Source organism: Callithrix jacchus, chromosome 2 (genome assembly GCF_049354715.1).
Source record: "Callithrix jacchus isolate 240 chromosome 2, calJac240_pri, whole genome shotgun sequence".
In the NCBI taxonomy this organism is placed as follows: Eukaryota; Metazoa; Chordata; class Mammalia; order Primates; family Cebidae; genus Callithrix; species Callithrix jacchus.
Window position 1 is genome coordinate 99,268,884 of NC_133503.1, and position 19,915 is coordinate 99,288,798.

The 19,915-nt window shown below is 37.6% G+C and overlaps 1 protein-coding gene and 1 non-coding gene across 17 annotated transcripts in view; both read left to right on the forward strand.

Annotated features, from left to right (window-relative positions):
• The window catches only part of TMEM232 (transmembrane protein 232), a 332,087-nt gene that overhangs the window by 36,764 nt on the left and 275,408 nt on the right, over positions 1-19,915 (forward strand). For 3 of the 16 annotated variants that reach the window (XM_054252071.2, XM_054252069.2, XM_035291103.3), the window contains one exon: positions 15,434-15,547. The exons of the other annotated variants lie outside the window; for them this stretch is intronic. The gene's annotated coding sequence lies outside the window, so the exon portion shown is untranslated. The remainder of the gene's footprint in view (positions 1-15,433; positions 15,548-19,915) is intronic. 16 annotated transcript variants of the gene reach the window in all.
• Positions 13,412-13,543, forward strand: LOC118151951 (small nucleolar RNA SNORA51). The gene has a single exon (XR_004740343.1). It is a non-coding gene; the product is annotated as a small nucleolar RNA SNORA51 (small nucleolar RNA).

The following is a 19,915-nucleotide window of genomic DNA, read 5'->3' on the forward strand; positions in this document are numbered from 1 at the left end:
AGGATAAAGCAAATTTAGATCTCTTGCAAAAGAGAGGGAGGTCTAAATTCCAGGTAACCTACTGTGGAAACCCAATAGTTTCCTAGAGTTGGTTCAAACACATGCTTTTGTACTGGTACCAAGCACCGAGTCCGAATTTCTTAAGATTAGTTCTCTGTGTCCCTGTATCTTGCTGGAATTCTGCCAACTATGCCATCTGTCAACCTAAAGGTTAAATAAAAGGCATTATACTTTAAAGAAATTTCAGTTAATTTTATTCTGATCCAAGTTTGAGGACTAATGACCTGGGAAACACAGACTCATCACAAACTGAGAATGTGTCCTCAAGTGTGCTACACAAAATACAGTATTTATACATTCTGTTCCATAGGAAATGAGATAAGGGGAGTAGTGAAGTGAAGGTGACATTCTTACAATTTGATTTGTGAGCCCAGATGATCAGGGGCAGACATATGCTGTCTCTACCATTACTGATTAAACAAATATAAGTTTGATTTGCTTATTAGCTTATAGAGTTTGCAGTACACTGAAGTTTATACCCCAAAATAAACAATAGTGAGTGAAAATCACAGCACAAAAGGGAACAGTTTGTAGCTTGTAAAAGCATGAGCAAAAGCTGTAATGGGAGGCCCAAAGTTAGACCGTCTGAGAGTGCCCCATTAACCTTGGCACATCAACGATGTGGTTGCAGGGCAGGAAAGTACTACCTTGGTCCCACGAACTCCTTTCTAACATGGGGTCTGCACAGGGGTCTTGTAAAGAGTGCTTGTGTAAGCACCTGGGAAACGTTGATGACCTTTGCTCACAAGATCCAGGAGGGTCTTTGCAGATGGGAGCTGGCAAGGCAGGAAGGCCTTGCAGGTGGTGATAGTGGAACACCTCCTGCTCTGCCCATGTTCTCAGAATATGGGGTAATCTCAGTTGCCCTATGTCCACAGTGCTTGGGAGATAAAAGCCCGTTGATGCATTGTATGTGGTCAGACTTGGTAGTGCCCTACTGCCCTGCCTGCTGTGTTCCAGGGCAGCTGCATATTGATAATGATCAGTGGTTTGGTGTACTAGATTAGCTTTTCCTATTAGAATTGCCTGTTCCATTGTATTCTAATGATACATGCTACTCCCCCTGGCTATCTTGTCCCACAGTAGTTTCAAGGCCTCCCCCAATAGTTTCAAGTCCCCCCCCCCAAAAACCTCCCCCTTGCTTTCCACCCCTCAATTAACAAGTGTGTGCACCTAACAAAAAGCTGTGGAAACCAGAACTCGGGGCCAACGTGGTCCTCGCACTTCACGTTGGTCCCCTGGACCCACACTTTAATTCTATTTCTGTGTCTTTGTCTTTATTTCTTTTCTTAATCCCTCATTACCACCAGGGCTCATGGCACCCATGAACAGGGTTGGGGCTGGTACCCAACATGATTAATGCTCGTTTACATTATACCTAAGATAAAGCAAATATGTGGTTACTATATGAAGGGCAAAATGTTAATGAGCATATAGGTTTCTTAGGTCCTGGAAAGTGATGACTTTTTATATCTTGCCTTTGTGTTTACGACTAGACAAAGTTGTAATCAGTAAACATTAATGAAATATTTGACAGAATCTAGCCCTGTGGAGGAGAGTTCAGCTTTGGTTTATAGGCCTAGTTTTTATTATGCATGTGGCCAACCAGAAGCCACCTTGGCCCACTTTTAGAACTTTATTTCGATTTTTCTGTTTCTGATAGTTGCAAATAAATAAAAAGTATTGGCACACAACATAAATGAATATAAGAATTCATGGACAATTACATCCCTTTTGCAATTCCTTCCTAAACCATTCATCACATTAGCAGTTTCCGTCAAAGCCAAATGACTTCCTATGGTGAGTAAAGCAGGTCTGAAATATTTAACTAAGTATCTCAGAACAGGGTTTTATAATTTCAGTGTTAGCTCTTTGTGATTTTCCTGAATAAATGAATGAATAAGTGATTGATAGGAGATGAATTAAAATAGTTCCTGTTTAAACTTTAATGATGCTTTTTAGTTCATTTTCCCTGTTGTCTAAGGATTTCTTTTCTTTTCTTTTTTTTTTTTGTACTTTAAGTTCTGGGATACATGTGCCCAACATGCAGGTTTGTTACATAGTTATACATGTACCATGGTAGTTTGCTGCATCCATCACCCCGTCATCTACATTAGGTATTTCTCCTAATGCTATCCCTCTTCTAACTCCCCATCCCCTGACAGTCCCAGATGTGTGATGTTCCCCTCCCTGTGTCCATGTGTTCCCATTGTTCATCTCCCACTTATGAGTGAGAACACGTGGTATTTGGTTTTCTGTTCCTGTGTTAGTTTGCTGAGAATGATGGGTTCCAGCTTCATCCACGTCCCTGCAAAGGACATGAACTCATCTGTTTTTATGGCTGCATAATATTCCGTGGTATATGTATGCCATATTTTCTTTATCCAGTCTATCATTGATGGGCATTAAACCGAAAGTGCTTCAGATTTCAGTATTTTGAATATTACTCTTTCATATTAATTACAGATTATATTTATACTTATTATTTCTGAAAAAATTGCTAATTTTTAAATTTAGTACTATAAAGTTAAAATTTACATAATAGTTATGAATCAGTTGATAAGCATATGTATGCAAGAAATAGTACTTTTATACTTTTTTTAAATTGACTACTCCAAGCCTCTGTTCTGCTTGACTGGTTAGATATTCACTCTCAACTGTTATTCGACCAGCCCTTACCCCAGGGTTTACAGAGGTCTTCGGTGTTGTACATGGAAGACAAGTCTCGGTCATTTTTTGGAGATTTATTTGCCCAAGTTAACGATGCGCCTCAGAGACAGTTCTATGCCTTTCTCTGAGGATGATTTTGAGGGGTCCAAATTAAAAGAGGAAAGGATAGTATACTGGGAAGCAGGCAGTTTCACATAAACAAAAGGGGCAAAGAAAAAAAATGGAGTTAATCTGTATTTTACATAAAATAACAAAGACAAATGGGGTAGAGGAACAACCAGATATGCATTTGTATCTGGTGAGCCAGGGTGACTGCACCTGTAAAGATAAAGCTATCAATTTTCATTTCCATAGTGAAGTTTTAACAGCTCATCAGGAATTTCCTTGTGGGCAAAACATGGGGGAGGCAGGTAACTTTTCATCTTTTAGTCATCTTATTTAGGAACCAAAGGGTGGAAGCCAGTTTGAGTGACCCACTTCCCAGCTTGACTTTTCCTTTTGGCTAAATGAGTTTGGGGTCCCTAAATTCAATTTTCTTTCACAGGGCTAAGACATCAACAAAGCGTTGGAGAGGTACCTCAGGGTATTGGGTCAATTGTCACATCTATATGGCCTCTTCTGATTTGACATACCTCTTATGGGCCATAGTTAGGCCCAAGGAAGATTTTTAAGCTTCTTCTAGGCTGTGGGTCCAGTCTCCTAAGGCACAGCGCCCAGCCACTTCTTTTGAGATACTGTCATCTCCTGGGAGTGCTACTCTAACATAGGATATGTATCTAAATGACTTCTGTTACCTTCCTGTCTGAGGAGACATCTCTCTCCACAATCCCAAAATTTTGTTCCTCCTATATGGCATTCACTGTCATCTCTTCAATGAGCTTAGCTTTTTATTTTTGTCTTATTAAGTCAATGACATAAGGCAACTTCAGCTTTCTGCCTTGAAGTTCAGGCAGGAATGGAAGAAAATCTTCATTTATCCATCTACCTGTGTCTCTGTGTATCTATATGGTTACCCATATGGAAATGAAGTTCTACCTTCACCTTCTGCCAGAACTCTTTTGTGGGTAAATTAAGACCTTAATTGTCAAAACAAAACATTAAAAATTTTACACACACACACACACACACACACACTCCTCAGAGTGAAGTATAAACCATTAGGAGAGTAGTTACTAAACAAAATATGCAAAGCCTTCATACTCAAGAGACTTCAATGATATCCCATCACCTGTGTGTTTCTGCTTCTCTTTTACAAACCAAACATTTATTTTTATTTTTAAAGCCTCCTTTATCCACTTTATTTTTTTTTATTTTTAAAATTTTATTGCATTTTAGGTTTTGGGGTACATGTGCAGAACATGCAAGACAGTTGCATAGGTACACACATGGCAGTGTGTTTTGCTTCCTTTCTCCCCTTCACCCACATTTGGCATTTCTCCCCAGACTATCCCTCCCCAGCTCCCCCTCCTGCTGGCCCTCCCCTTTCCCCCTCAATAGGCCCCAGTGTGTAGTACTCCCCTCCCTGTGTTCATGTGTTCTCATTTTTCATCACCTGCCTATGAGTGAGAATATGCGGTATTTCATTTTCTGTTCTTGTGTCAGTTTGCTGAGAATGATGTTCTCCAGATTCATCTATGTCCCTACAAATGACACAAACTCATTTCTGATTGCTGCATAATATTCCTTGGTGTATATGTGCCACATTTTCCCAATCCAGTCTATCATCAATGGGCATTTGGGTTGATTCCAGGTCTTTGCTATTGTAAACAGTGCTGCAATGAACATTCGTGTGCATGTGTCCTTATAGTAGAACGATTTATAGTCCTTTGGATATATACCCAGAAATGGGATTGCTGGGTCAAATGGAATTTCTATTTCTAAGGCCTTGAGGAATTGCCACGCTGTCTTCCACAATGGTTGAACTAATTTACACTCCCACCAACAGTGTAAAAGTGTTCCTTTTTCTCCACATCCTCTCCAGCATCTGTTGTCTCCAGATTTTTTAATGATCGCCATTCTAACTGGCGTGAGATGGTATCTGAATGTGGTTTTGATTTGCATCTCTCTGATGACCAGTGATGATGAGCATTTTTTCATATGTTTGTTGGCCTCATATATGTCTTCTTTCGTAAAGTGTCTGTTCATATCCTTTGCCCAATTTTGAACGGGCTTGTTTGTTTTTTTCCTATAAATCTGTTTGAGTTCTTTGTAAATTCTGGATATCAGCCCTTTGTCAGATGGGTAAACTGCAAAAATGTTTTCCCATTCTGTTGGTTGCTGATTCACTCTAGTGACTGTTTCTTTTGCTGTGCAGAAGCTGTGGAGTTTGATTAGGTCCCATTTGTCTATTTTGGCTTTTGTTGCCAATGCTTTTGGTGTTTTGGTCATGAAGTCCTTGCCTACTCCTATGTCCTGGTTGGTTTTGCCTAGATTTCCTTCTAGGGTTTTTATGGTGCCAGGTCTTATGTTTAAGTCTTTAATCCATCTGGAGTTAATTTTAGTGTAAGGTGTCAGGAAGGGGTCCAGTTTCTGCTTTCAGCACATGGCTAGCCAGTTTTCCCAACACCATTTGTTAAACAGGGAATGCTTTCCCCATTGCTTGTTTTTGTCAGATTTATCAAAGATTGTATGGTAGTAGATATGTTGTGTTGCCTCCAATGCCTCTGTTCTGTTCCATTGGTCTATATCTCTGTTTTGGTACCCGTACCATGCTGTTTTGATTACTGTAGCCTTGTAGTATAGTTTGAAATCCAGTAGTGTGTTGCCCCCCACTGTGTTCTTTTTGCTTAGAATTGACTTGGCTATGCAGGCTCTTTTTTGGTTCCATATGAAGTTCATGGTAGTTTTTTCCAGTTCTGTGAAGAAAGTCAATGGTAGCTTGATGGGGATAGCGTTGATTCTGTAAATTACTTTGGGCAATATAGCCATTTTCACGATATTGATTCTTCCTAACCATGAACATGGAATGTTTCTCCATCTGTTTGTGTCCTCTCTGATTTCATTGAGCAGTGGTTTGTAGTTTTCCTTCAAGAGGTCCCTTACGTTCCTTGTGAGTTGTGTTCCTAGGTATTTTATTCTTTTTGTAGCAATTGTGAATGGTAGTTCGTTCTTGATTTGGCTTTCTTTAAGTCTGTTATTGGTGTATAGGAATGCTTGTGATTTTTGCACATTGATTTTATATCCTGAGACTTTGCTGAAGTTGCTTATCAGTTTCAGGAGTTTTTGGGCTGAGGCGATGGGGTCTTCTAGGTATACTATCATGTCATCTGCAAATAGAGACAATTTGGCTTCCACCTTTCCTATTTGAATACCCTTTATTTCTTTTTCTTGCCTGATTGCTCTGGCTATAACTTCCAGTACTATATTGAATAGGAGTGGTGAAAGAGGGCATTCTTGTCTAGTTCCGGATTTCAAAGGGAATGCTTCCAGTTTTTGCCCATTCAGTATGATATTGGCTGTTGATTTGTCATAAATAGCTTTTATTACTTTGAGATACGTTCCATCGATACCGAGTTTATTGAGGGTTTTTAGCATAAAGGGCTGTTGAATTTTCTCAAATGCCTTCTCTGCGTCAATTGAGATAATTATGTGGTTTTTGTTTTTGGTTCTGTTTATGTGGTGAATTACGTTTATAGACTTGCGTATGTTGAACCAGTCTTGCATCCTCGGGATAAATCCTACTTGATCGTGATGGATACGTTTTTTGATTTGCTGTTGCAATCGGCTTGCCAATATTTTATTGAAGATTTTTGCATCTATGTTCATCATGGATATTGGCCTGAAGTTTTCTTTTTTTGCTGGGTCTCTGCCGGGTTTTGGTATCAGGATGATATTGGTCTCATAAAATGATTTGAGACAGATTCCCTCTTTTTGGATTTTGGAATAGTTTCAGAAGGAATGGTACCAGCTCCTCTTTGTGTGTCTGGTAGAATTCGGCTGTGAACCCATCTGGACCTGGGCTTTTTTTGTGTGGTAGGCTCTTAATTGCTGCCTCGACTTCTGACCTTGTTACTGGTCTATTCATAGTTTCAGCTTCCTCCTCGTTTAGGCTTGGGAGGACACAGGAGTCCAGGAATTTATCCATTTCTTCCAGGTTTACTAGTTTATGTGCATAGAGTTGTTTGTAATATTCTCTGATGATGGTTTGAATTTTCTGTGGAATCTGTGTTGATTTCCCCTTTATCATTTTTTATTGCATCTATTTGGTTGTTCTCTCTTTTCTTTTTAATCAATCTGGCTAGTGGTCTGTCTATTTTGTCGATCTTTTCAAAAAACCAGCTCTTGGATTTATTGTTTTTTTGGAGGGTTTTTCGTGTCTCAGTCTCCTTCAATTCAGCTCTGATCTTAGTTATTTCTTATCTTCTACTGGGTTTTGAGTTTTTTTTATCTTGCTCTACCAGCTCTTTAAATTTTGATGATAGGGTGTCAATTTTGGATCTCTCCATTCTCCTCATATGGGCACTTATTGCTATATATTTTCCTCTAGAGACTGCTTTAAATGTGTCCCAGAGATTCTGGCATGTTGTGTCTTCATTCTCATTGGTTTCAAAGAACTTCTTTATTTCTGCCTTCATTTCATTGTTTATCCAGTCAACATTCAAGAGCCAGTTGTTCAGTTTCCATGAAGCTGTGCGGTTCTGGGTTGGTTTCTGAATTCTGAGTTCTAACTTGATTGCACTATGGTCTGAGAGGCTTTTTGTCATGATTTCAGTTGTTTTGCATTTGCTGAGGAGTGCTTTACTTCCAATTATGTGGTCAATTTTAGAGTAGGTGTGATGTGGTGCTGAGAAGAATGTATATTCTGTGGATTTGGGGTGGAGAGTTCCGTAAATGTCTATCAGGTTTGCTTGCTCCAGGTCTGAGTTCAAGCCCTGGATATCCTTGTTGATTTTCTGTCTGGTTGATCTGTCTAATATTGGCAGTGGAGTGTTAAAGCCTCCCACTATTATTGTGTGGGAGTCTAAGTCTCTTTGTAAGTCATTAAGAACTTGCCTTATATATCTGGGTGCTCCTGTATTGGGTCCATATATGTTTAGGATCATTAGCTCTTCTTGTTGTATGGATCCTTTTACCATTATGTAATGGCCTTCTTTTTCTCCTTTGGTCTTTGTTGCTTTAAAGTCTATTTTATCAGAGATGAGAATTACAACTCCTGCTTTTTTTTGCTCTCTGTTTGCTTGGTAAATCTTCCTCCATCCCTTTATTTTGAGCCTTTGTGTATCCTTGCATGTGAGATGGGTTTCCTGTATACAGCACACTGATGGGTTTTGGATTTTTATCCAATTTGCCAGTCTGTGTCTTTTGATTGGTGCATTTAGTCCATTTACATTTAGGGTTAATATTGTTATGTGTGAATTTGATACTGCCATTTTGATGCTAGCTGGCTGTTTTGCCCGTTAGTTGTTGTAGATTCTTCATTATGTTGATGCTCTTTTTCATTTAGTGTGATTTTGGAATGGCTGGTACTGGTTGTTCCTTTCTATGTGTAGTGCCTCTTTCAGGAGCTCTTGTAAAGCAGGCTTGGTGGTGACAAAATCTCTGAGTACTTGCTTGTTCACAAAGTATTTTATTTTTCCTTCACTTCTGAAGCTCAGTTTGGCTGGATATGAAATTCTGGGTTGAAAGTTCTTTTCTTTAAGGATGTTGAATATTGGCCCCCACTCTCTTCTGGCTTGTAGTGTTTCTGCCGAGAGATCTGCTGTGAGTATGATGGGTTTCCCTTTGTGGGTGACCCGACCTTTCTCTCTGGCTGCCCTTAGTATATTCTCCTTTATTTGAACCTTGTTGAATCTGACGATTATGTGCCTTGGGGTTGCTCTTCTTACAGAATATCTTTGTGGTGTTCTCTGTATTTCCTGCATATGAGTGTTGGCCATCTTGTGAGGTGGGGGAAATTTTCCTGGATAATGTCCTGAAGAGTATTTTCCAGCTTGGATTCATTCTCTGGATCACATTCTGGTACACCTATCAAACGTAGGTTAGGTCTCTTCACATAGTCCCACATTTCTTGGAGACTTTGTTCATTCCTTTTTGCGCTTTTTTCTCTGATCTTGGTTTTTCGCTTTTTTTCATTGAGTTGATTATGGTCAACTTCTGATATTCTTTCTTCTGCTTGGTCAATTCGGCTGTTGAAACTTGTGCATGCTTCGCGAAGTTCTTGTATTGTGTTTTTCAGCTCCTTTAATTCATTCATATTCTTCTCTAAGTTATTCATTCTTGTTATCATTTTCTTGAATCTTTTTTCAAGGTTCTTAGTTTCTTTGCATTGATTTAAAACATGTTCTTTTAGCTCACAAAAGTTTCTCATTATCCACCTTCTGAAGTCTAATTCCATCATTTCGTCACAGTTATTCTCCGTCCAGCTTTGTTCCCTTGCTGGTGAGGAGTCTCGGTCCTTTCTAGGAGGTGAGGTGTTCTGGTTTCGGGGGTTTTCCTCCTTTTTGTGCTGGTTTCTTCCCATCTTTGTGGATTTATCCACCCGTCATCTGTGTAGTTGCTGACTTTTTGATTCGGTCTCTGAGTGGATGCCCAGATTGTTGATGATGAAGTATTTCTGTTACTTGGTTTTCCTTCTACCAGTGTAGCCCCTCCACTGTACGACTGCTGAGGTCCACTCCAGGCCCTGCTTGTCTGGGGTGCACCTATAACAGCTGCGGAACAGTGAGGGATGCTACCAGTTTCTTTTCCTGCTATCTTTGTCCCAGAATGATGCCTGCCAATTGTCAGTCTTTTGGATATAGAAGGGTCAGGGAGCTGCTTGAGGAGACAGTCTGTACTTTATAGGAGCTCAAGTGTCGAGCTGTGAGCTCTGTTGTTCATTCAGGGCTGTTAGGGTGCTATGTTTAATTCTGCTGCAGAAGAACTCATAAAAAAACCCTTTTTTTCTCAGATGCTCTGTCTTGGGGGTTTGGGGCTTTCTTTGTGAGTGTCCGTTGTGCTGTCCTGCCCAGCTAGGAGGCAGTCTAGTCACTATTTGCCTGCTGAGGCTCCGCCCTGCTGGTGTGAGGTTCGCACTGTTTCTGCAGGCTCTGCCCTGCTGCTGTGGTCTCCGCCCTGCTGCCACGGGCTACTCCCTGTGGCGGAGTCTCTCTGTTGTCGCGGGTTGCCTCGGCAACGGCAGGCTGCGTCAGCAATGGGCGTGTACTTCAGTAATGGCGGATTGCCTCAGTAATGGCGGATCCCCTCCCCCACAGAGCTGCACCGTCCTGGGTTCAGCTGTGCCCTCAGGGAACCTCTCCACCCGGAGCGTTTGGAATTGCTGTTTTGTTTGTCCCACTGCACTACCCCAAACGCTCTTTCCCTGAAATTTCCTGACCTGGCTCACTGTCCAAGTCCCGTTCAGTCTCAAATTCAGCCCTCTCAAGTCTCAGATGGCCGGTTCAACAGGGCACCTGGACCAGTGCGCTTTGTGCGGAGCGCTGTGTAGCACCACTGCACTACGCTGCCGGGTGCACCGGCTGCCAGCTGCACCAGCCAGAGCCTCTGCCTGATGTCCCACGTTTCTTTTATACTTGGGAATTTCCCCATTCTGTGGGCAACAAAGATCTGTCTGGAAATGTGGCTCTGACTCACCCTCTTCGCGCATTCACCGAGAACTTCAATCCTGGGTTGTTCTCACCGCGCCATCTTGATTCCCCCCAAACATTTTTATTTCTTTTAACTATTTCCAAAAGGAACATTGCGTTACATTGCCTTACTTTTCCTCTCACACTACTCTGTAAGTTTCCAGATGGTGTTTTTTTAAGTAAGTGTGGGACCCCAAAGTCAGTTAGAGAATCCAGTTTCCAACATATTTTGCACCAAAGGTTTGCTGCAATTAAGATTTATAATATTTATGTGTGTGTGTGTATATATATATATATATAGATGTGAATGTGTGTGTGTGTGTGTATATATATATATGGAGAGAGAGAGAGACAGAGAGAGAGAAAGAGAAAGTTTAACTTTATAATAGAAACCAAAACAAACTGCTTTTTTGCAAAACAGTAGATATAAATATACTCAAACCTTATTTTCAGCAGTCTGGATACGTCCAGCAATCTGGATAGTCCCTATGAGTTTGGATTTTATTTTATTGGCAATAAGGTTGTCTTAAAGGATCTGAAATTAAAGGGTCTGAAAGGCTGGTAGAAGAGGGAAATGATGAGATTTATGTTTGGGAATCATGTAAAAGATGAGACTAGAATATCAACCTAAGGGAAGAATGGAGAGAACATTAATATACAGAGTTCTTTGGGCCAATTTTGAGGACTGCAACCCAAGAGACAGATTCTAGTTGCCCTGAATATGTGCTCCAATTAGCAGCAGTTACACATGGGTTTTTAAAGAAGACGCAATTCCTAAGTTGTTTACAAGTAACATACATTAAAATAACATAAGCTGTCTATTAGCTATACCTGTTTTTTTTTGTGCTACAAATTCCAAGAATGTGAAGATAATTGTTTGAGGCAGCGCTAGTCAGACTGCTCTGAGTTACTTTTCTTTTCTCAAGAGAAAGGGAGGTCAAAAGGAGACTGGTAGATAAGCAGTTATTGTATTAATCTAGGACAGAGATAATGGCATCCTGAACCTGGGAGAATGACAAAGGGATAGAAAGCAGACTTGATTAACAGTGCTCCTTTGAAGATGAGGATCAATAGTACATAGTGACTAATAGTGGCTCCCCAGTGATTTGATGCTACCTGAGCCTGTGAACAACCTGAAGTCAGGGGAGACATAACAATGACCATGAAAGGAAGATTTAGACAGAGCCTTGGTTTCATGACTGTGAAGCTGCCAAATACACCCTACATTGTCTAGTTTTGAACTTTTAGATTCTTTTATTTTTTATTTTTGTACATCAGAGAGAAATAAGCTTCTATCCTGTTTGAGCTCTTATTTTTCTGTTACATGTCACTAAATATTCAAATACAGTATTTTCTCTTATAATCTTATTTTTACTGAGGTAAAATTTGCTTATAATAAAACGTACAAATGTTCATTACAATTCAATAAGGGTACTGGTTATTTATAACTAAGTGGCTGAAAACAATTTTTTTTTTAAAATCAGCTCTTACAGTTTTGGAGTTGACTGTCTTGGCCGGGTGATTATCATTTGGGGTATCCCCTTAAACCACAAGATGTGGTTTGATGTCAGCTGAGCCTTTAGTCATCTGAAGGTTTGCGGCTGTCTCACATGCCTGGCAGTTTCTCCTTGCTGTCACTTGGAAACCCAGCTGGGCATTTGGTTAGAACTATAAACCTCATTCTCTATACATGGCTCTCCATGTGACATTGGCTTCTCATAGCATGGTCGCTGGATTCTGCATTTCCCAAGATACCCAGGAGCAAATTATAAGGTTTTTTTTTAAGTGGTCTGGCCTCTTAAGTCCTAGAATGTTACTTCTGCCATATTCTGTTAGTCAACTAAGTCACTAATTAAGCCCAGATTCACAAGGATTGGGATTAGACTCTGTCTCTTTATCGGGGAGTGGCAAGGTCACATTGCACAAAACATACAGTATGGGAGATATTGCTGTGGTCATCTTTAGAAATTTAATCCATTACAATGAGTTTTGATACATACATCCACCCATGTTACCACCCCTAATGTAAAACATTTCCATCATGCCACATTCTGTTCAGTCCTTACACTTTCCAGCCTCCCAAAGACCATCACCATGCAGTAGTTTTATCTGCGCTTGAACTTTGCATATATGAAATCATATAGTATGTATACTCCTGTGTTTGGCTTTTTTCACTCAATATAATATTTTTGAGACTTATGCATGTCATTGCATGTAGCAGTAATTTGTTCTCTGTTATTACTGAGAATAATCCTATTATATAAACATACCACAAATTGCTAGTCCATTTTCTCACTAATAGATGGTTGAATTGTTTCCAGTTTGGGACTATTGGGAGTAATAGTACTATAGGCATTCTCGTACAACTATTTTTATAACAATGTTTCATTTCTTTGGGAATGAAATTTCTGGGTCAGGGTATAGGTATACAATTAACTTACAAAGGCACAAATAGATTTCCTACATTGTATAGCTTATTTTCACTTCAGTCAGCAACATATTAGAGTTTTGTTGATCTATATTCCTCAAAATTTGGTACTGTCAGTTTTTTTTAATGTTAGCCATTCTAGTTAGTGTGAAATAGTATTTCATTATGCTTTTAATTTGAATTTTCTGAAGACTAATGATTTTGATCGTATTGGCTTTGTTGATCCTTCTCAGATTTTATTCTGTATGTTACTGATATCTGCTCTTAAAATTTCTCTTAACTTCCACTTTTTTGGGATCTATTTTGCTGCTATTTTTCTCATTTCTAATGTTTGGTAATTAATTTTTATGTTTCCCTTGCTGTCAGATGAATGTTTATTTAACATTTCCTCTGAAGTGCCATTTTCTTGCACATCATAAGTTTTTATATGTAGTATTTTACTGTCATTTAATTCTAGATATTTTAAAATTTTTATTGTTACTTCCTTTTTTTGAGCCATAGGTGACTTAGAATTGTTATTTTTATTTCCTGATATATGTAGGGTTAATTTATCCTTTTGTTATAATTTTCAAACTTAATTGTGTTTTGATGTCAAGGAATATAATCTATGAATGTAGATTACCTACATTTTGCAATTTGTTAAAACATACTTTCTAAGCTAGAATGTGACGAAGTTTTAGAAACTGTTGATCTCCTGGTGCTTGCCACCGGCTGTGTGCTTGCACTGACTGTACAGAAAAAGAGACAGGGTAAACAAACCCCACATATGCCTGAGACTAGGCCCTGTGCCTGGTCTATATTGTGAATAGGGGGGACATAGAAAAAAAAGAGAGAGAAATTGTTTTTGTGTATTTGGGAAAAATGTATATTCTGTAATAAATAAATATAGAATTCTCTACATATCCATATGGTCAAGCATAGAAATTATATTGCTTCTAGAGCTTTGTTAATTTTTTCTTGTTTGTTGTTGCTTACTTATCAGTATTTAAGAAATAATAACTCAAACTCCCATTTACTAATTTATTCTCGCAGAGTCTGGCTGACTAACCTCTTTCTCTAACCTGTTTTAAATAGCTTTTGATTTCTCCAAGGGCTTAGCTCAAGAGTTTTCTTTATTTTCTTTTAATCTATAATAAACATAAAATAATTAAATCTTGGATTTTATGTTTCCTTCTTTAGTCCTTCAAAATTGCTTTTCGAGACAGGAGCCAAAGCCATCTTTACTGGCACTAAAACCCATATCACTAATTTTTCTATATCAATTGTTTATCCAGAAATCTCTTTTTAATGGGATATAATCTATTTTTTTGTATGTTCTTCAGAGATTCTTCAGAGATTTTTATGTAAATATTTAAGAAATAAATAGGGTATCTTTTCTTTCCATGTATTCATATTCTTTATTCTTTTAATATTATTCTTGACTGCAACTGCCTATTACATTTTGAATAGTAGTAATGGTGTGGATACCCTTATATTGTTTCTGGCTTTTAAGATAAAGTTTCCAAAGTTTTATCATTAATTATCATGTTTGTTTAATTATTTCTAGATACATTTAATTAAAATAAGGAAAACTGTTCTTAGATTGCAAAGTTTTTTTTTTCAGAATCATAAATGGAAACTGAACTTAATGGAATTATTCTTTGGCATATATCAAAATGTTTCCTGCTTTTTTGCTTTAAATCCATCAATACATTAAAGTTATGGTTTATAAAAATAGATTTTATAGTATTAAATCATCTTTGCTCTTCTGAGACTAACCCATCTCCATTATAATGAATTATTTTTTATTGAAATTCCTAGGTATGGTTTTCTTATGTTTTATTTAGACATTTTTGCAGCTAGGTTAATAGGTAATATTTCCCAATAAGTACCCTTTCCCATACTGCCCCAGATTCTAAAACCTTGGATGGCTCAAAATTTTATATATTTTTGTATAGGATATAATAAGAGTGTTGAAACTCTAAAAAGGCATAATAATAGTAAAATTACTAAAAGCCTTAGGAAGATATTCTGGAAAGAAAGAATGAGCATAATAAAAACAGACAATGATAAAATAAACAATTTTATTAACAATTTTAAAAGTAGTTTTTGTTTAAGTGTGCTGGTTATTCTTTGATTATTATATCATATATTGTTTTTCTTGGTTGTTTAAACATCTGAGAGAATCACATATACTCTATATGTGTGTGTGTGTGTGTGTGTGTGTGTGTGTGTGTGTACAAGGCCACAACATATATGTGTGTGTGTATATATCTTTGTAATTTGTAATTTAATGCTGAAAAATTGTTAAATCTATATAATTACAAATCAGTAATCTTAATACTTTATTATAAAAGGCCAAGCATGCACAAAGGTTAATAAATCCCCATTTACTTTCAACCTAGATTTTACAGTTATCAATTAAACTCACACACTTTGATGTAATAATTTTGTAATTTTTTCATGTTTAAAGTATTTATTGCTTAGTGCATTTATATAATTAATTACACACCAAAAAATCACATAATAAGTAAGAAGTATTCCCATCCACTTGGATAGCAAGGACCTGTTAACAAGAAATACGAATATAATCCTTATTTGTAGACTAGGTAACTGAGGCACTTGCAGTTTAAGTAATCTGCACAATGAAACAGACACAGTGTGTTCTGGACCCAATATTAAAGTAACCTGCTAATTCCTGCATTGCACACTTATCCATTATACCACACAGGAGTCTGAGAGGGAGAAAAGCCAAAGGTCCTAGGAGTGTAATGATGAAACAAAAAAGAAGACACTTATTTCCAGAAGGGATGATTGGCAAGGTTAGATACTATGGAGGAATCAGGTAAGATCAGTATTGAAAAGCTCTTAGTGAATTTGTCCACTTGGAGATTATTGTCAGTCTTGGAGAGATCATTTCAAAGCTGAGGTCATAGCAGAAACTATATTCCAGATATTCCTTTTTTTGTAGTAGAATAAAGTTAAGAGTAAATATCATTTAATATAAAAACCATATCTGATATAATGGAAACCTAAAATCAAGCCATTTTTTTGCCACTTCAGATAAATATTCAAGGTAAATCTTTGAACTCTATTTAAATATCAGAATTTACCCCTGGGAAGTGGTAGAGAAAATCTGGCAGCTACTGCAGACTGCCTTCCACAGTGGAATGCTTTCTAAGCCAAGAATATTAGAGCAAGCAGAGAGCTGGGTCCTAGAAATAGTTGGTATCTAAAATAATTTTTTTAACCTTTCATTTTATTAGATTTTGCTTATTTTAAAAGGAGAGCAATTCAATCATTCAGATCATTTTTATTCACTTGAGGTATTATTTCCATTTCTGTTGACAAATTCAGTGAGTACCCTGTGTTTGGGAACAATAGAAAATAAAAGGATATTTTAATCTTAAGGATAATTTTAATTTATATAAAGCTAAGTTTTACTTTGACATTATCTTTTTCGGATTCAGGAAAAACTATAGCTCTTGTTGACAGTGATGTAAAAGTGAAGTAATTCAATTTAACAAGTTCATTTTAGTCTCTTTACATTTAATTGTGATTTTACTACAAAGTAAAAAAATAAATGTGTCTTATACTTAATAGTAGAAGAAATTAAAAATTTTAGCTGCCTAATTTTAATTTTTTATTTTTGTTATAAAATGGTCTGGGGGTTACTAAAGACTATGAAATATCATGAAATATGCTGCTGTTGGCTTCTTTTTGTACAATTCACAAGTCAACATGCTGTATGCATGTAAATGTCCTGAGAAGGAATGAAATGATATGAATAATTTCTGCAACAGACTTTAGCAAATAGTGTTTTAGAAGCTGAATGTTCAAGAATCTCTTTTTAGCAAATAGCCTTTTAGAAGCTGAGTGTTTCAACTCCATTACTGATTAGTATTTGTGACCAAGTTCTATTATTCAACTCCACTTAAACTTGTAACTGTAACTTGTTTTTGCTAATCTCTTCTGGGAAATGGTTCTCAAGCATTTATATATTCCATTCTACTTCTAAGTCTCTTGAATAATACAACTCCCCCACTTTTTTGGGCAAAGATAGATATTTAATCTTTCACTTTTAACTATTAAATGACTATCATTTACTGACACTCTACAATATGAGAAATATTTTATCTTATTTAATCCTCAGGCAACTATGCTTAGATATTATCATTCTGTTTTACAGATGAGAAAACTGAAACTTGAACAAGTAGGGAGCGCTTATTGAATAATTAGGGAGGAGGGATGCAGAAGCCAAGTACCTAGCATTCCTGCCCACCTTCCTGCTGCCCTGCTCCTCCGAGGAGCAATTGCCATAGAAAATACAGATGCTGCTGTCTACATTCCTCCCTGGTCCTCAGTCCTTTCAGGCATCACTGGGAGTCTCACCGCTTGGGCAAATTTCTAGTCTTTTATGGCTATCAACACTGCCTGAGAAATTGTCATATGCAAGAGGTTTTCAGCCAATGAGCCAGTGAAGAAATACCTCCCCTGGCTTTTCTGGATTTTAAGAACTTTCCGTTTTCCTCCTCCTCAACCTCTCTGCTGAAGCTCTTAGAAAGTCGAGAATGGTATTGGCACAATCATGGTGTTGAAGTGTCGTCAAGTATAGTTTGAAACAATCCCCATTTTGCTTTGCCCTTGACCTTCTCTTTTCCCACTCTCTTTCTTCCTTTCTCTTTGCAGATTCTTCTCTCCCTCTACCCATAGCCCCTTTTCCTTTCTCCATTAAGGAAAATCAGATTCGTTGAGTTAATCTCAAAGCTCCTTAGGTGATTTTACTTTCTTTTTCCCTCCTTCCCTAACTCCTGTGACCATCTGAACCCCCTTCCTCAAATATGAAAAATATGTTAATGCCAGTGCAGTTATTTTAACACAGATTTTCTGATTCTAATTACTTTCCATTTTTTTTTCAAAAAAGACAAAAGATATATCTAGCATGCTTATCCTATGATAAATGTTTAAATTTTAAGGTAGCTTCTTTATAGAGATGGTTTTCTGCACTAGAATATGGTTTTACTCTATGATAGAAAAATGTTTATGCTAGAGTAAGGGATTGTACTTGACAAAAGATAAAGAACAAAATGAAAGAAGACAAAAAAAGGATTCTACTTCCTACGTCTCTGCAAACCTTATATTTTTTCATGTTTATATAAAGCTCTGATTTTTGTTATACAATTACTTTAAGCTACTCAGGTTGCATTTTTGTTGTGCGTTGTTTTTTGAAACAGAGTTTCCTAGGCTGGAATGTAGTGGCACATCGGCTCACCACAGCCTTTGCCATTCAGGTTCAAGCAATTCTCGTGCCTCAGCCTCCTAAGTAGCTGGGATTACAGGCATGTGCCACTGTGCCCGGCTAATTTTTGTATTTTTAGCAGGGACAGAGTATCACCATGTTGGCCAGGCTGGTCTCGAACTGCCTACTTCAGATGATCCACCTGTCTTGGTCTCCCAAAGTGCTGGGATTATAGGTGTGAGCTACTGTACCCAGCCTCGGGGTGCATATTAAACTCACCTGGGGACTTAAACAAGACAAATACACCTTCCTAGACAACTCCAGACCTAAATATAATAGGTCTGGAGTTAGGATGTAAGGAATCAGCTGCCATGTAGATTACTTTTTAAAGATGTTTTTCCAACTCTCTGTAAAGTACCAATTTTAAAACTTCCAAATTGTCATGGAAAAATTACAGTGAAAGATAATTAACATAAAATGAAAAATAAAAAAGACATCCAGAAACCAAATGTAAATATTAGAATCAACAGATATAAAATTGCTTTTGATAAATACAGTCAAGACAAATATAACACGGGAAAAGAAAACAATTCCAAAATTATACCTGTTACTGAGTGAAAATACATGTAACAGGGAGATAAATATTATTCTCATAACTTTTTGTCATTTCTCGATTATAACAAAGATATTAAGGAAACAGTAATTTCATATATTAAAAAATCTATATGCAGATAAAAAATCTAGATGACCTGGAGTATGGTAATGACTTTTTAGATAAGACACCAAAGATATGATCTATGAAAAAAAGTAATTGATAAGCAGTTTGAAATTGATTAAATTTCAAACTTCTGCTCTGTTAAAGACAATCCCAATAAAATGAGAAGACAGGCACAGACTGGGAGGAATCATTTGCAAAAGACTCATCCAATAAAAGATGTTATTCAAAATATACAAAGAACTCTTACAGACTCAAAAAGAAGTAGACAAACAATATGATTAAAATGTGGATCAAAATGGATCAAAAGGCCAGGCGGGGTGGCTCACACCTTTAATCCCAGCACTTTGGAAGGCTGAGGTGGGTGGATCATGAGGTCAAGTGATCAAGATCATCCTGGCCAACATGGTGAAATCCTGTCTCTACTATAAATATAAAAATCAGCTAAATAGTGTTTCATTGCAACTATATGACACTCTGGAAAAGGCAAAATTCTAGACAGTAAAAAAGCTATTTGCCAGGCCTGGTTGGGGGCGGGGGTGGTGGGGCTGATAAATAGAGAGAGCACAGAGGATTTTTAAGGCATCGCAAATACTCTGTACAGTACTATAATGGATACATAGCGTTATACATTTGTACAAACCCATAGAATATACAGCACCAAGAGTGAACCCTAATGTAAACTATGGATGGACTTTGGGTAATTATGATATGTTGATATAGGTTCATCAATTATATCACATGTACCATTCTGGTCCAGATGTTGATAATAGGACAGGTATGGGAGTAGGAGGTATATGGGAAATTTCTGTGCTTTCCTCTCCAATTTTTCTTAGAACTTAAAACTTCTCTAAAAAATATAAATATATTTTTTTATTTTAAAGGTCAGGCCAGGTGTGGTGGCTTACACCTGTAATCCCAATACTTTGGGAGGCCAAGGCAGGCAAATCACCTGAGGTCAGGAGTTCGAGACCATTTTGGCCAACACAGTGAAATTCAGTCTCTACTAAAAATACAAAAATTAGCTGGGAGTGGTGGTGGGTGCCTGTAATCCCAGTTGCTTGGGAGGCTGAGGCAGGAGAATCACTTGAACCTGGGAGGCGGAGGCTGCAGTGAGCCAAGACTACACCATTGCACTCCAGCCCCAGTGACAGAGGGAGATTCTGTCTCTAAATAAATAAATAAATAGTCTTTAAACAAACAAGCAAACAACCCATGTGCACTCATGGAACACATATTAGGTATATAAATATCATCAT